This window comes from Heterocephalus glaber, unplaced genomic scaffold, assembly GCF_053883595.1.
Source record: "Heterocephalus glaber isolate CG9 unplaced genomic scaffold, H.glaber_assembly_v1.0 deba00000546, whole genome shotgun sequence".
Taxonomy (NCBI): Eukaryota; Metazoa; Chordata; class Mammalia; order Rodentia; family Bathyergidae; genus Heterocephalus; species Heterocephalus glaber.
In genome coordinates, this window is record NW_028258147.1 from 13,749,997 (window position 1) to 13,765,652 (window position 15,656).

Consider the following 15,656-nt stretch of genomic DNA (forward strand, 5'->3'; position numbering starts at 1 on the left):
CTGGACAGTTAAAAGAAACCAGGAAATAAAAAATAACTATATGATGAAAAATATTACCCAAATTAAAGACCAAAGGTGGGAAAATAAAATGTATTTAAATGATAAAACAAACTTTTACTTAAAGATAGTAAACTTATACCCTAGCTTTTAAAACTTAAGGTTGACTTCTTGAATTACAGTTTTTAATGTAATACTAAACAGCTTGTGTACTGCTATGTCTGTTCCTATTTATTTCCTGAATGTCTACTTATTTTTAATTAGTTTCAGACAGAAAACTCCTATAAACAAGCAGACACCTGAACACTGGCTTTTTCATTTTTTCTAGCTTATTTCTAAATGATGATGTTTAAGTGGAAGTGTTTTGATATAAATAATTCTGGTACATGGTCATTTACAGATAAAATAAACTGGTAATAAAATTCTTTTTTCTAAGCAGACTATCAAACTATCTTTGTTCCTAATCTTAGGGGTACACATACAAAGGGTAGAGGAGAGAAAGACTTACAACTAAAATGTTAGGAATCTTTGGGAAAGAACTGTAAAAGAGACACCTTTGCATGGGTTTGAGTGTATCGTAAGGAGTCTACAGGCAGTAGGGTTTGAGAAGATGGGGAATTAGAGTGGCTTTGAGCCAAAGTAACCTAGACCTTTGAAAGGCTAGGAGGCTCAGCTGACAGCTGCATAACACATCCTAATTAATCAATACTGACAAACTCCCAAAGTGAACAAGATAGAAATAAACAATGCTCTTGCAGAGCAGCAAATTTCTGTTTGCATTTGTTTAGCTAATACCAAGAACTATGTTTTTGTATATGGTGCTACCAAGTAATAAACACCACACTGCTAAAATGGTACTGAACACAGAGTCATATTAGAAAAATTCTTTAAATAAATCACTATTTTATTATCTGAAATAAACTTTAAAAAGTTATGCTAGTAATTACCAAAAAGTGTTGCGAACAAAGGGCATTTTTCTTCAGTGATAGGTTGTGACGCTAAGTAGTAACAGAGTTGTAACTATTACAATGCTAAGACTCTGCTACTCTTCGTCAAAGAAATCTAACTAAAATTTTAAGTTTCCAAAGAAGATGACTGCCCATTATATCTCTATAAAAACTGATAAACTGGCTTAGTAAGACACTTGTTTTCAACTAATTTTCTGTGACTTCATTGGTTAGAACTCCCAAATACAAAATGGAAGAAATTTTCCAAATCTAAAATCCAATCCAATCATAACTTCTCATGCCTTGTACTGAATCTTTTGGAACCCATCATCTTCTAAATCAAGATATATTCTACAAACTGTTCTTCTGATACTATGGTCAAGGAGTACACATCCATGGCTTTGATGGGTAGGTGGAAAATGAATTCTGGCTACAAATACATTATATTTTTAAATTCAACTTTATTTGACCTTCTGATCCTATTTCCCAGACCTACAAGTCTAAGTTACTATTTTTTATTCACTGTTTTTTTTGGTACCGAAGATCGAACTTGGGACCTTGCGCTTGCAAGGCAGGTGCCAGAACCACTGAGCTAAATCCCCGGCCCTAAGTTACTATTTAAAAAAAAATTAGTTCCTACTCTTAAAATACAATTACAAATATTCCTTCAGTGAGTCCTTTAGGGAGTCAGGATTGGTTTTGTAAAGAAGGTGTATGTAGAAATTTGAGGTCATGTTTCCTTTCCTCCACCTGCCCCCACTTCCCCTTCCCCTTTGAACCTGTGCTTCCTATTTCACATTATCTATTACACATTTTGGTCCACATTTAGGAAAAAAATATGAGAAAAGAAGGAAAAAAGGGAAACAAAGCTTTTGTAAATAGGGAGGGGTAGAGGGGTGGAAGGGAGGGAAGAGGAATGGAAAAAAATAAGAACTAAGATATATCTTGTAAAGATACAAATTCTCAATGATGAATGTGATCATAATGTATACCTAAAATGTACCAATACAGTTAGTTAAAAAAAAAGAGAGAAAGTTGAGCTCATGTTCACTAAGGCGGAGGAAGACACCTCCTGGTTTCCAGCTTGAGGCAGTTCACAGAGAAGACAATAGGGTCACTAGAGAAGATAACGGGATTTTGGATATTTAATTGCAACTTTTATTTAGAATTTTTCTGGGATCTTCATTTGCTTCTTCAGCTGTTTGGCAATGGGGATATATTTTATTCTCTTCCAAATCATGTACATTTAATTCCAATTTTGCTAGCTTCTGACCATAGCCTTTCAGTGTTGGGAAAATGCACCCTAGTTCGATTAGCCATCATTGCTTGACTCCTCTGTACAATACTCTTAAAAAAACAGCTTTTTCTGCTCTGTTGATTTTCAGGTTAGGGTCTCTTTATCTCCCTCAATAATGTTGCCAAATTATTTCCTTTATCAAAGTAAATTGCTTGTAGCTTTTACATTTCTCTCATCATTTTTTTCACATGATGTCCACATATAATATACTTATATATTATAACTAAATTACAATGTATATTCATTTCCTGAGCATTATCTTTTTATGATAGAGTTACAACTGCTCCTTGTCTGTGAAGACCCTACCCATAAGGGAGTTTTCTTCCAATACTCCCGATTTGTCTATATTCTTGGTAAAGTCTGGCACTCAAAGTTGGCACAACATTGTTTATGGAATGAAACAGAGATGTAGATGAGTGTTCCAGACTATAAAATGCCTGCAACTTTGCCATTTTAATAACAGTAAGTCATATTTTACGGTACTTTCTTTAGGAACTATCACAGTATAATACGTCGGAAACATGGGCTCTGAATTCAGACTTCCTGCCTGGAAACCCTGTCCCCATCCCTCTATCTTATCTGCTGAATAATCTTAGGTCAGGTCTTTATACCACTCCATTCCTCAGATCATATTAAGACCAACCTCACAAGATTACTGTGAGGCATAAATGACATAGAAAAAGAAGGGGGGAAGCATTGGCGTTGTGCTTGGCACGTGTCCTTATCTTTTTTAGACACACTAGCTTGTTTGTTAGTTTATTTTGTCTCAGTGCTTTTGCACCTCCCATGTCCCTACATAAAACATATATGCTCTCTTCTTTAACATCTGGCTCCTTTTAAAAAATTTCTTTCTTTATTTTTGTTTGTTTTCTTCATATCTCAGATGATTTGTTTTCTTCATGTCTCGGGGGTTTGGAAAACCCCTCTTCACCTCTGCTAAGTTACCGTCTCACATTATTGTGTTTATTCTTTTCACAATATTTATGACACTCTACAACTATCTCCTTTGCTTAGTTGGGCTTTTAGTCTGACTGTTTTTATTTTTGTATTTTTTTCTATAACAGAATGTAAGCTTAATCAAATCAGATCCCTTAACAACCATCTTAGCTACAGAGACGAGTACTGAATAAACTGAGTATCACCTGTAATTATTGTTATTGTGTTCATTAGCATTTATCTTTTCTTTTAGTTTACATGAGTGCTCTCTAAAACAGGCAAATACACAAATTCATATTTTCAGGATAACAAAAATATTCAGCAAATTTAAGGGTCACTAAAATGGACCACTCTACTGAAGCTCTCTAAACAGTTCTCAATAGCTATACAGAATTCAGTTCAATATAGCATGAAACTGCATTTCATGTGCCCCAGTTTGTCAGATTAGAAAATTTCAATATGTACAGGGAAAGGAAACACATACTTAAAACTGATAATGATAATATTTCCAGAACAGATCTATTCAATTTGGCCTGGATTTTGCTTCACAAACAAAATTCTGAAAGAAAATAAGTAATGAAATCTCAGAGTTACAAAACAAATTCTTATTTTTACCCATTGAAAACATAAATGAAGGGACACTCACATTAAATATTTTTATGAGACCTTTGTATTGCTTTCTAATCCAAATAATTTCAATGGGAAAATCATTAAGTTCAAAGTAGAACTACTAATTGAATTATTTTTGCTTTTTCAAGTAAAAGTAGAGTATAAATCAATAGTTAAAACTAGTGTAATTCAACATGTATAAATACTGAATAGTTTCTCTGGTGTGAGAACCTGAAAGTGTAAATAAGGACTAAATGTATAATAGGTCATGTGAAATAGGAAGAAAAGGGGCAAAAGGGGAAGGAAGTGGGAGGGCTAGGGGAAAGGATAGAAGGGCATGGGATTAATATGAGAAAATGGAAAAATAGGAACAAAATCTTTGTAAATAGGGAGGAATGGAGGGGTTGAAGGGAGGGCTGGGCAAGGGTGAAAAATAAGAACCAAGAGAGACTATGTAAAGGTGCAAATTTCCAATGATGAATGTCATTATATTGTATACCTAAAATGTACCAATGATTAGAATGAGTAATTGAAAATGTAAAATAGGAAGAAAAGGTCCAAAGGGGTAGGGGTAGTGGGAGGGGCAGGGGAAAGGAAAGAAGGGAAAGGAAAAATGCTGAGAAATGGAAAAAATGGAAATAAAGTCTTTGTAAATAGGGAAGGGTGGAGGGGGTGAAGGGAGGGCTAGGAATGGGGAAAAAATAAGAACCAAGATGCATATGTAAAGGTACAGTTCCCAATGAGAAATGTAGTTGTGTTGTATACCTACAATGTACCAATAAAAGAATTAAAAAAAAACTAGTGTAATCCAATTTCTATATATCCTTTTCTTCTGAAGCAAGTATAAATTTACAGGAAAGGTTCAAGTGGAGGAAAAAAGTTTTAAGTCATTTAATGTGATGGCATCAACTGATCTTGAATATTTTAGCTTGTACTTCTTAAATACAAGAATATTTTCCTATATTCAAGTAATCACAACAGAATCCTCAAAATAGGGAAATTAACACTGATACATTCCTACTTTCAGGTCCTTATGCTTTGTTTGGTTATTGCCAGAATGTTTCAATGCTATCCTTATGGAGTAAGATGCTATTTGGTAATACATGTTACCTATGGTTGTCATGTCTCTTTACTATCACTCAATCCAAAGCAGTTCTTCCATCTTTTTTTGGATATTGACACCTTTGAAGTTGGCAGCTATTTTATCGAATGTCCCTCAATTTGAGAATGTCTGTTTTTTTAAATGAGTGATTAGGTTCAAGATATACATTTTTTACTAGGAATGCCATGAAAATGATACTTTTTTCTTTTCCTTGTGTCTTATTCAGCAATACTATTTCTTTTTTTCTTGAAAAATAATAAAAACACGGAACACTTCACAAAGTTGTGTGTCATCTTTGTGCAGGGCCATGCTAATCTCTCTATCTTTCCAATGTTAGTAGAAATGCTGCCAAAGCGAGCATCAGTGACAGGATTTCTGTGTGGACCTTTATTGCTGCTGTTTACTTTGATCACTTGATAAAAATAATATCTCTCCCACTTTTCCACTGTGACATTATTCTCTTTATCTTTGTAATTAGGAAAGGTTTTCTGGGGAGATACTTCATGTTACTATCTCTTTCCTCATAAAATTTAACTTTTTCAATTCTTGATTTATACTAATTTGAACTCAAGTCTTCTGTTTTATTCATTAAGATAAAATCAATAACTACAATCATGTATTGCAGTTCTATGGGAACTTTATATTATTCTTCTCTATCACAAGCTATATCTTTTCCAAAAAATGGAGTAAGAGTTGGTATTTGTTTTTAAAACAAGTGTAGGAGATAAATAGTTCCTAATTCCCTAGGCTCTCATGAGGGGGGACTTTAAAGTACCTCTCAGACTTATATTTTCTTTCATCAAGTCTACTGACGTATAGCCCTTAGGGTGCAGGACAGGCTTTCACGTCCAGGGGTACCATTACACATGGGAACATCAGGGAACACATTTAAGATTCATATCATGGTCAAACACTGGCTCTTTATAGACGAATTGTTCCTCACATCTTTACAGGTAATCATCACTAGTTCCTCCTCTCATTTTTCTAGTTAGAAGGAAAATTCTTGTTTCAACTTCAAGAGGATTCAACAGCTTTTCCCACCCATACCATATCAGTGCATGAGTGTTTCTCAGGCTTCTCTGTCATTAGCAACCTGACTGACGTCTCTCGGTACATAGAGGGTGGGTGGGGTGCAGAATTTTGATGAGTAAAGGAGATGTCATAATTAGTGCATGATGCCTTCTGAATCCTTCTCTGAAAGCATGCACTCCATAGTAATAATTTGACCAAAATGAAGTTCTACTTCTCACAAACTTTTGAGAAAAATTATCCTGCCACTATCTCTAATGGTCCTCCAAGATGGTGAAAAAGAGGCAGTCTTTAAACTACAAGGAATATTCCAAGGTCAATAAGGGAGAGAGAACTCCTCTCTACAGGGGATATGGATAAAGCTTTTATGCTTGGCATGCTGTCTCCAAGCTGCATCTGGGAAGAGGCATGGAATGCAAAAGAGTAGGTGTGCCTTGGCTCCAAACACTAATGAGAGCTAGGATGAGTACAGTTGTCTTTTAGGCATTTCCCACATGAAGCAAGTCATTATTAAGCGTGGGCTGATTAGGGCTGTTCACATGACCTGGAGGTTTATTGCAAATCCTACTAAACCAATGAGGATAAGGGAAATTTTTAAAAAGTGAATTTCGAAAACTTTCAAATTTGAAAATGTATTAATAAATATTATTTACTTAAAATAAGAAAATATGCTGGCCTTAGAAAGTTTGGGGTTGTTCTTTTACTTAGAAAGTTTGGGGTTGTTATTTTACTTGCAGAAATAGCTTTAGTTCCTATAATTTTGGAATATATCCAGAGAATAATAATCTAAAATGACTGTACTCAACATTCATAAAAGGGGTGGCCTCCTTATGCAGCAGAGCTTAACAACTCAGCAGGAGTCATTTCCCTTTCCTGTAGATATTTTAGAGTTCAACCTTTATGAGGGACTCAGTATTTTTGCTTTTTCTTTTCCTTTTTCTGTTGGCAGATGGGAATGCTCAATTAATATGTGCTGAATGAATAAATGGATGGATGAAACTACTATGCAAGAATCTCTGGTTGTAATATCCATTGTAGATTTTCAAATAAGGCCTCTGTTATACTAATAGAAAATGACAGATGCCTTTTTATGGGTAGTTATTCACTTTTTCAAACATGTTTCCCAGTTGTAGAGACTAAATTCCAAGAGAAATGCAGCTCAATGATAGAAAATGTAATTTGTATTTATAATAGTAAAATCATTTGTCATGTGGAATTGAAATTATTGACCCAAAAAATGATGGCATGAGTTACTTAACTCCAGAAGGCTACTGCAGAAAAGAAAGAGCAACAATCTTTACAAAATAGAAATAGAAAACATTTATTTTAAAAAACTTGAAGATACCACCAAAATATTATTTTTTTTTCCCATTAACTTTATTGGTACATTTTAGGTATAAAATACAGTTACGAACATCACTGGGATCTTGTACCATTCCATGAGTATCTTGGTTCTTTTATTTTTCCCCTTCTCCCGGCCTCCCTTCACCCCCTCCACCCTTCCCTATTTGCAAAGACTTTGTTTCCATTTTTTTCCTTTTCTCATATTTTTTCTTTTCCTTTTATTTCTTTCCCCTACCCCTCCCACTTCCCCTGCACCTTTAGAACTTTTCTTCCTGTTACACAATATCAATTATACATTTTTTAAAATTACCATATCAAGATCTAGGAGACATTACCACAGATTTTACAGAATTTAAAAGGATATAAAAAGCATATTTCAAAAATCTGTTTTGAAATAAATTTGACAACTTCTAAGAAGTACCTTGGAAGACAAATTAATGAAACTAACTCTGGAGGAAATATAAAATTTGAATAGCACATATTAAAGAAAGTATATTCCTAGCTTGAAAAACTACCTGTATGACAACAGCAGGCTCATAAACATTTTAACTGATAAATTATATTAAACAATTAAACCAAAAAAAAGAAGGAACACTTCTCTTCTCATCTTAGGAACTCAACTTGTGCTAATCCTAAAACTGGATAAAGATAATAGAAGAAAAAAGTATGAACACAGACAGAAATTTGTTTAACAAAACAAACTATTAGAAGTCAGATCTGGCAGGATGTAGAAAGTGGTTTTGTTATAGGGATGGCAGTGTTGGTTCAGCATTGGAAGATCCACCCCCAAAAGTCATCATTTTAACAGAAGAAAAGAAAAAGCCATATGATCCTGTCACTAGCTGGAGAAAAAGTATTGGAGTATAAATTCTACAGCTGTTCATGGTAAAAGCTATCAGGAGACTAGAACAGAAAGTTCTCAACAGATTAAAGACGTGTACTCCATACTTCCAGCAAAAATGCCTTATATGAATGGAGAAGATACAATGCTTTCTCCTTAAGGTGGGGAACAAGGGCAGATATGCTTACTCTTTATCTGTCCATTAAACTTTGAAACCTAGGCCCCACCAAAACAATCTGGCAATAAAATGACACAACTAGGATAGGATTGGCATGGCAGAAGCAAAATCTTTATATGTAGATGAAATGATCAGCTGCAGAGAAAATACTAAGAAATCTCTAGGAGCCCCTAGAAATTGTACTTGAATTTAGCAGGATTAGAAAACACAAGGTATATATAAAAATTCAGGTCTGTATATACTCGCTATAAATGAAGAATTGGATATTGAAATTTAACAGTTATGTAGGAGTACAAAGGACCTAGAAAAGTTTTAAAAAAAGCAAAAATAAAAACAGTGTTGGAAGACATTTAGTACCTAATTTTAAGACTTCCTCTAAAGCTACAGTAATCAAGGCAGTGTTGTTGTAAGGAAAGACATATAGATCATTGGAATAAAACAGAGAATCTAGAAATAGAACCACACATATATGGCCCACTGAGTTTTGAAAGATTATTTAACATTAGCATTTTATAGACTATAAACTCAATTCAAGAGCCGAGGAAAAGATAGTGTCTTCAGCAAACGGCACTAGAACACCTGGTATCCATATATAAAAAATTAACCTCAACCCTTTATTTTCATACATAAAAATAACTTGAAGGGATCTATGAACCTAAATATGAAAGCCAGAAGTATGAAACTTTAAGAAGTGATTATAAGGGAAAATATTTATGAATTCAGGGTAGGCAAGAACTACCTAGGATACAAAAACCATGATGTATAAAAGAAAAAAAGTGATGAGATTCCATCAAAATTTAGAACTTTAAATGATATCATTAAAATGAAAAGTAGTCCTTAAACAGACCATATTTACAATGCATATAACCTATGACCAGAATATATAAAGAACTCTTACAGCTCATTAATAGACAACCCAATTAAAAAGTAGACATAAGATGATAAATAGGCAGTATAGCACAAGGAATGGTGTGCAACTCTAGAATCAGAAAAATACTAATCAGTACAATAATAAGATTGAATTATACCCTCATTAGGGAGATGAAGTTCAAAGTTTTAAAAGCCTTGTCATGACTTTTTCTTTTTGTTGGATTCTCCCCCTTTGCGTTTAATCTGTCACGCCCAATGGATTCATTCTGCTGGGTTTCCTGGGGTTGTGATCCTCATTGTCTTTTCCTAGGGCATTGTCTAAAACTTTTTGGAGTGCTGGTTTGATATTCATGAAGTTCCTGAGGTGCTCTTTACCAGGAAAGTATCTTATTTCTCCATCAATTTTGAAAGATAGTTTTGCAGGGTACATCAATCTGGGTTGGAGGTTATTTTCCTTTAGGGCTTGAAATACATCACTCCAAGCTCTTCTTGCCTTGAGGGTTTGCATTGAGAAGTCTTCTGTGATTCTGATGGGCTTTCCTTTGTATGTGATTTGTTTCTTTTCTCTCACTGCTTGTAGAATTTTGTTCTTCTGTTGGATTTCTGGAATCCTAACTATTATATGCCTATGTGTAGATTCTTTTTGATCAAAGCTATTTGGAGTCCTATATGTCTCACTTGTATGTATGTCAAGTTATTTTCCCCTCCTTGGGAAGTTTTCTGCCATCACTTCTGTGAAGAGTTTTTTTATGTCATCTGCACTCTCTCCCCTTTCTTCATTGAGTCCAATCAGTCTTATGTTATTCTTCTTTGCATCGTCTAGCCGCTGCTGGATTGATTTCTCATGTTCCCTTACAATTTTAAAGCAATTTTTCTTTTCCTGGTCACTGATTGCAATCTTATCTTCTCTATGTGAAATTCTATCCTCACATTGTTTCATTCTGCTGCACAGACTTTCAATGGTGTTTTTAATCTCTTGGAATTCTGTTTGCATCTGTTTTATGGATTCCATTTGTTTCCTATGTTGGGATTCCATCATGTTCCTCAGATCCTCTAATTTTTTAATCTGTGTCCTCTCTAGATTTATTAATCATGTCTTGCACCATGAGCAAAATCTTTGCTTTTATCTGAGAAATTATTTCTGATTTCATTTTTCCCAGATCCTCTTTTGTTGCCAGTTCAGAGAGTCCAGGTGGTTGAGTATCAGATCGTTCCATCTCGTTTCCCTTTAGGGTTGCTCTAGGTGATCCAAAAGTCTGATTTTGAGGCTTGTTTACATGTCTTCTCATTTCCACGGGGTGTGGGGGGTGCTTCTCGCACCTGCGTGGCTCACCTTCTCTGCCCTAGGAGCTTGGGATGGTGGCGGGGGAGCTTCCTTCTGGGTTCTTGATACCACCAAATTATATTACCAACAAAAGTTAGGATAACATTATTAATGAAATATAATTTAAAAGATTTATACTACTAGGATTTAGAAACTTAAAAGAATATAGAAACAGAAAATTCAAATCTTGATATTGTCTGGATCCAAGATCTTTCAGGTCTAAGGAAATAAAAATGCTATTTTTAAAAAGTAAGAAAAAACTTTCTTTGGTAATCAATAGGGGTAACTAAATCAAGAGTAATGCAGACTAAAAATAGTTTGCATCCATTTGCTAATGAGGGCTTCCCACTGGACCTACTGAGGCCAGAAAGTTCCTTATGCATACAAAGATGCCCTGTCCAAATGGGAAAAGAATGCAAGTTGCAAAACAACTCTTCAAACACTTATATTATCTCTTACTGATGTGGATACCAGGTTTTGAAAATAACATTTAAGATGTTGTTACATATCATGTAAAAGCAATAATACTATTTTTCATATCAATGTACCTCATCCAGGGAGCTAAAGCACTTTCACATATCTAAATACATTTATGCATATGTTTTCTATTTTTATTCTATGATTCCTTCATTTTGCATATTAAAGTACCATAAACTGAGATCGATCTAGACTCTAAATACTGCAAAAAATGTCTTCTGATATCACAGATATCAGGATAATCTGAGAATTTGTTCAATATTAAATTTGTGATAAACCATCACATATTTACTAAATCTGAAACTCTGGAGATCAGGCCTAGCAATTTTTTCTTTTCAGTAATCCCTCCACTTAATTGTGATAAATTCTAAAAGTTGGGAGTTAATGGTCTACATTACACACTATACAAATTTAATATTCTCTTCATTCTTTATCATTGTAATTGCTTATTTGGGAATTTCATTTTGAAAAGAAGAAAAGTTTATTCTTAAAAGTTGAGGAATATTCCAAATATAAAAATGAAAATTCTTGCTAACCTAATATTTTATTATCTTTAATATTATATAAATACAAAACACTTTCATATAGATAGCCAAAAAGTTTTTGTTTTTCCATATATTATGTGTAAAAATATACCATACTTGTCTATCACACTTTAGCATATATTTAACACTATTAAACAGGTAAGTAATTGTTCAATGGCAATCTGTAACATACAGTTCTAAGGTATAAGCATTTCAACATAGCTTATAATTCTAATATATTTCAAATGTGAAAATTTGCTTATATCTACTTGGCAAAGTGAGTATTTATCTGGCAAACAGCTGGCAGCTGTTTAATTGCTTAACATTAGGAAACTGGAAAATGGCGTGATTATCTATTTAAGGCCAAGCATTAATTAGGATTGAATAAATATAGTTCCTTAGATCTCTGTGGTACCTAATCTATATAAACATCTTCTAGCAATAACTCATAAATGATTAAATGAAGGCCAGATACATTAGAGGAATTTGCATCATGTGCCAGAACTTAATTTTCTACTCAATTTACTTTTTAAAATGTTGGTGGCAGAAAAACACATTAATAGGACTTAGATTTTAAATCAAGCTTTCTCTCTTGTGCTCAAGCATGAACAAGCAATCATCATAAATGAAAGGAATAGAAAAGCTATCATAATTTACCTAAATAGGCACATTTTTGTGAGTAAAGATTTATAATTAAAAGTCACAGGACTTTCTAAATGTTCTCTGAAATCTTGTAAACACATCCTGAGCGACTTCCTTTATTGTGGGCCCAGACATTAAGGATGTAATTATTCTACTAAAAGGGAAACAACAGAGTCTGCTGTCTAAAGATGAACTTTTCTCCTTGCAAAAGAGAACAACAGGCTGTTTTATATCAATGGAGGCTCACTTACAAAATGGTGAAATGCAATGGGGACTCCTTTGATCTACAGGTCAGTAACACTGTTCATGAATCTGCAAAATACTTTAATATCCAGATATGGGGAATGCTCTGATGCTCATTTTGGGCATATCCTGGCTGTGGGTTACCTGCATAATTGTTCTGACTTCTTAAAAAACTATACTTTCTGGTAAATGATGCAGAAAATGTGACTGAGCTGGCAACAATTCAGACAATCAACTATGAGAAATTGTTTCTCACTGAGTTGGGATAATGAAACCAGATTGTGAAATGAATGTAAAGTGAAGATATTGTGCCACAGCAGAGAAGAAAATGAAGTTGTGTGATACTTAAGTGCCCTCGGTAGAATCCTGGCTAGATCAAATCTGTGTAAAATGCTAACGTATAGTAATATGGCCACTTTTCTAAGAGAATATTACCTATATCCACACTAATTAGAATGCATTACCTTTTCCTTAAGGATATACAGTACATGATTAAGAGGGTATTTTCAATTTCATTGATCATTGAAGTAGTTCTCATATAGTCAAGCAGAAATAGGCCCAGAAACAGGTCCCTCAGATAGATATAAAAACATACAGACCCATTACAGAAAGGAGATAGGAAGAGGCAGAAGACTTCCTGTGATGCAAAACAACTTCTTCAATCATCCCAAGAATAAAAAATAATTTAATTAAATTTATATTACACAAGACATATAAACTCCCTTTCTCCCAACTCAACAATAAAACAAAAACATATTTAGTGTAGAAAAATTAAAAGATTCAGATAAATGAAAGATAAAAATAAAAGGTAGCCACAAGTCACTCCCCAGATATGACTGTTCTTAGTACATTCCTTAAAAAAAAAAGCCACACACCTTGATAAGGGTAAAAAGAGACTAACATCATACCTTGGAACTTGACTGCTGTGAAACTCATAGAATTTGGTACTTGACACATCTCAGTGTAAAAATTTTGTTCCTGGGGCTGAGGATTTAGCTCAGTGGTTCCACCACCTGCCTCACAAGTGCAAGGTCCAGAGTTTGATCCCCAGTACCAAAAAAAAATTTTTTTTGTCCCAAACTCCTTTGTTTGGTAGTTGAGGCACAAGCCAGATTTTGTCAATGTCCAAGTGTTGATTCCCTATCCTTGCCAGCCAAAACAATTTGCTTGGTACTCATCATTTTTGGTACCCATGGTCCCTCTTGGAACCAATTAACCACAGGTACCATGGTACCACTTCAGGCCATATACAATAGCCCTATTAATCTTTATTGTCAATCTTTGACTAGATTAAGAGGCTCCTGGAGAACTGATTGAATTATGAAGGTGCTATCTTTATCAATGGGTAAACCTATTGATAAATTCATAGTTGAATGGGCTAGTAGGCAAAGGGGCCCAGCTAGAGGAAATGGGTCACAGGGGTGTGACCTTGGGAACCATATCTGGTTCCTAGCCACTTCCTCTCTGGCTCTTCCCCCTCTTTGCTTCCAGGATCCCATGAGTTGAGCAGCTTTTCTCTGCTATGCCTGTCTTCCACGATGCTGCTGCTTAAGAGTCATGAACCAAAACTCACCTCTCCTCCTTTAAGTTGCAAGTGCCAGTTATTTTGTCTGAGCAATGAGAAAACTGACTACTACAAAAGCTTTGGAGTTAGCATTTTTAAAAATATCTGTCAAAGAATTAAAAACTCAATAGCTTTATGCCTTTTCTTATTTCCCACATCACTGAGACAAAAGTAGCTGATGTGGCTATAAGAATTCTCAGTGCAAAGTCCTGTAAATTGAGACCCAAGTTCAAGTTTCCTGTCTTCTACACACTTTTTGACATTGTGTAAGAGACTTCATCTCTCTGAATTTTTAAATTCTAAAGTAGGGGCACAATCTACTTTTCAGCTTTACTGGGTCATGCATACACCTCTGCTGAACATATAATAGGGACCACACTCTAAAAAAAAGAAGAGGAATAAAGTGTCAAACCAGCCATGCTACTGTGCTGCAACAGAGGACACAGTATTGTAAAGCAAGGGGTCTTCTCTTCCTGGGGGACAAGAGGACAAGGAAACTTCACTTGAAAGAGCTATGGAGGTCTGGTATTCGAGGAATATACTGAAGAAGCGCCAGAATCAGAGACTTGCTTTTGAAGGGGCTGGCATAGCATCAGGCAGAGGGAAAAGTTATTCTGAGGGACAGAACAGTACAGGTAGAATGGAACCAGATAGTTAAAGTCACCGTATGCCATGCTGAGGAGCCTGTTTTTCATTGTGCAGGTGATGAGGAGCAACTGAACAGATATAAACAGAAGCATCATATAATGACATCTGTACTTCAGAAGAAACATGGTACAAGTTCTGAATATTACAGAAGGTTTACCTGACTTTAATAATTTTACTGAGTACTTTATATATATCAGGTACTATTCTAAGTGCTTCGTATGTACTGACTCATCTAATGGTGGCACTTTGAGGTAGGTACTATTATGATCTTTAACAGATTAGGAAATCTAAATCAAAAGAGATGATGACCTACTTTTAAAGCCAAGCAGACAGATGTCTGACTGCAGAGGTTGTATACTTACCAGACAAACTAACAAAAGAACCCTCATTAGCTTCGTTAGAATTATGTCCAATTCAATGATCTTTCTTTCTTGGTGAATTCCCTCTGAAGGTGTGTGACAATGTTGATTAGTCCTGTGCACTCAGAGTCTTGTCATTTTTGGAATATGTTAAAACCCCCACCTCCTACTCTTTGAATTCTTCACTAGTTCTTTTTCCTTTAGTTTACTAATTAAAACATTGACTAAAATCATGCCAAGCATCCCTTAAATACAAATCTCAATAACTAAAAGCTTGTGGTTGCCAATCAAAATACAGTATTATCTACAATTTTGGATAGAACAAAGATACCAGAAAGAATGCACAAGTTACCAAGAAGCTTGTCTTATTATATTCCTAGTTTTCTGCCCAAAGGTGGGAAGAGAATTATAGAGGCTGAAGCATTGGGATTTCTCTTTCCTCTACAGGTCCTGGCATAGTTGCTGTCTTTGCTCAGATCACTTCTTCACCATGCTGACTTAGTTAACTCCTATTTATACTTTATATAAATTTAAATGCCCTTTCTCTAGGAAATCTCCCCTGAACCCCTTATGCTAAGGACCCCTAGTCCTTGTGTTAGCACAATCTACAATTGTGGCATTTATCACACTTTCTTGAAATCACGTTTTGTCATCATTGCTTATATGCTTGTGGTTGTTTTCATTCATGACTGCATCCCCAATGTCAAGCATGGTGTCTGCTTCAG

At 34.8% G+C, this 15,656-nt stretch overlaps 1 protein-coding gene and 1 non-coding gene across 12 annotated transcripts in view; both read right to left on the reverse strand.

Moving 5' to 3' along the window:
* Window positions 1–15,656, reverse strand: part of Ptprz1 (protein tyrosine phosphatase receptor type Z1) — a 188,787-nt gene that overhangs the window by 105,901 nt on the left and 67,230 nt on the right. The window lies entirely within an intron of this gene.
* On the reverse strand, window positions 5,147–5,249 carry LOC147829627 (U6 spliceosomal RNA). Its single transcript, XR_015448815.1, has one exon. It is a non-coding gene; the product is annotated as a U6 spliceosomal RNA (small nuclear RNA).